This window comes from Urocitellus parryii, chromosome 6 (assembly GCF_045843805.1).
Source record: "Urocitellus parryii isolate mUroPar1 chromosome 6, mUroPar1.hap1, whole genome shotgun sequence".
NCBI lineage: Eukaryota > Metazoa > Chordata > Mammalia > Rodentia > Sciuridae > Urocitellus > Urocitellus parryii.
In genome coordinates, this window is record NC_135536.1 from 59,680,449 (window position 1) to 59,682,909 (window position 2,461).

The window sequence follows — 2,461 nt, forward strand, 5'->3', positions numbered from 1 at the left end:
CTCTTCCCAACACTAGTCAGACCACATCCAGATTCTTCCTTTCAGCCTGGATTCTCCTTATTGAGAGCGACAATGATAAAATAAACAGCCTCAGAGAAGTGTCCCCAGAAGAGCAAAAGGCCAAGACACTTGTTGTTGAAAAAGGGCTGATGACACTGAATGTCTATCTTTGACACCACACCCCAGGGCTACACTGAGAGTTGGTGTCAATCACAAAAGGGCTTCTGTGTGAAAAAAGATCTGGATCATTTTATATAGCTTTTGGATAAAAAGATAAAAACCAGATTTTCACTTACAACAAAAGGAGGAAAGGTAGAGAAAGAGACGAAGGGAAGGAACTTTGTAATAATTCAAACTGTTTGAAAACTAAATAGGCCAAAGTGGTGAGTTAGTTAATATGTCATTGAAACTGTGCAAAATGCATGTTCAGGGGCTGGGGTTATAGCTCAGGGGTAGAGCCCTTGCCTCGTACATGTGAGGCACTGGGTTCGATCCCCAGCACCACATAAAAATAAAGAAAGAAAATATTTATTAAAAATGTATGTTCAAGCCCACTGTCAGACTCTTCCCTTCAATACAGTGGGGCTTCTTTTTTATTGATTATTTTCAACTGTACAATAGAATTTATTTTGACACAACTGTAAAAGCATGAAATATATCTTGTTCTAATTCAGTCCCCAATACTTCCCCTTCCCTTCCTCCTACTACCACCTCCTGTTCCATCTCCTCTACTCTACTGATCTTTCCACTATTTAGTTATCATTCATCAGTGTCGTGTGGATGTAGTGGGGCTTCTTGTATTGGATATGATCCCTAAAATTCTTTCCAGCTCCACAGAGTTACAAAAATTCACTTCCATTCTTGCATCCTTCAAAATACCATCTACAAAACAGACGACAGGAAATAAATCAAATGCTTGGGTTCAACAGCCCATGGAAATAAGGATAACTTAATTCCCTTGAGTGAAACATGACTCATTCAGAGCATTCATATTTTAGTACTTTTTTTCTGTAGTTTGGAGAAATTGTTACAAAAATGCTAAGTAATACAAGAGGCGAATGTCACTTAAAGTTGGGATTGTATCGTACTTCCACATTGCAGTAGTGAAAGCTTTTTGTCCATATTCCAGGCCTGGTTTATCAAAATGAACATGGGAGATTTGGGTAACTGTCTGATCCTTAAAATGAGAAGACTCATAGCAGTAATCCTTTCATAAAAAGTTTTCCTCACACAAAAAAAATTCTCACTACTATGAACCTGTTTCATCTGCTAAAAATAAGTGAACTACTTACTTATAATAAAGCACCTTCCATTAGTATAACAAATAACCTTAAAATAGACAATATTATTTAATATAAGACACATTCACCATAGGAATTAAACCTCAGACCTATAGTTGTTTCTTGTAAATGTGTAATTGTTATATAATGGTCCCTCATGAAACTGACCCATTCACACATTTCAGAGTCCCCTAGTGAAGTAGAATTTGTTCCAAAGGAAGAGTTTCTGGTACCTTGAGTTCTTGTGAGCAGCGTTGGGAGAACAAGCAGGTAGACTGGCTCAGTGTCCAAGTTCATGGTCCCAGCAGACAGAAGCACCAGCCTAGAGAGATTTGTATGCTCAATGAGAAAGCAATGGTTTCCTGGAGAATTGATCTTAAAAGAAGTGACAAAGGGTAATATCAAAGTGAAAACAGAGCTGATCGTAGATTGATACCCATCCCAGATCAAGGTAAGAGTAGTCCATGAGCCCCACTGGCTGCTCTGAAAAGCCATCTTTGCATTGTTCCTGGGTCCAGCTCCCCACTCGTCACAGCCACCTCCACCGCCGCAGACTCCAGCAGCTTTATGGCCAGAGTACCTGAACCCTAGTTTCCTTTTTAACCCACTGCATCGGATCACCTGCATGCCCCACCATGTCAGACGCGGCCGTGGACCCTAGCTCTGAAATCACCACCAAGGACTTAAAGGAGAAGATGGAAGTTGTGGAGGAGGCAGAGAATGGAAGAGTCGCCCCCTTCTAATGGGAATGCTAATAAGGAAAAGGGGGAACAGGAGGCTGACAATGAGGTAGATGAAGAAGAGGAAGAGGGTGGTGAGGAAGAGGAGGTGATGGTGAGGAAGAGGATGGAGATGAAGATGAGGAGGCTGAGGCAGCTACAGGCAAACGGGCAGCTGAAGATGACAAGGAGGATGATGTTGGTACTAGACAGCAAAAAAGGAAAAGTTAAACTAAAAATGAAAGGCCACCATGACCTATTCACCCTCCACTTCCCATCTCAGAATCTAAATGTGGTCACCTTCGAGAGGCCCGCCCATTGCTGGCAGTGCCACCTGCAGATGACACGCGCTCTTCACCACCCAACCAAAACCACAACGTGAATTTGCAACAGGGGAGGAAAAAAGAACCAAACTTCCAAGGGCCTGCTTTTTTTTCTTAAAAGAACTTTTAAAAAGGAAAA

General features: G+C 41.6%; 1 pseudogene; it reads left to right on the forward strand.

Moving 5' to 3' along the window:
- The first annotated feature begins 1,915 nt into the window (after positions 1 to 1,915).
- LOC113184389 (prothymosin alpha pseudogene) lies at positions 1,916 to 2,230 on the forward strand (annotated as a pseudogene).
- Positions 2,231 to 2,461: the final 231 nt, after the last annotated feature.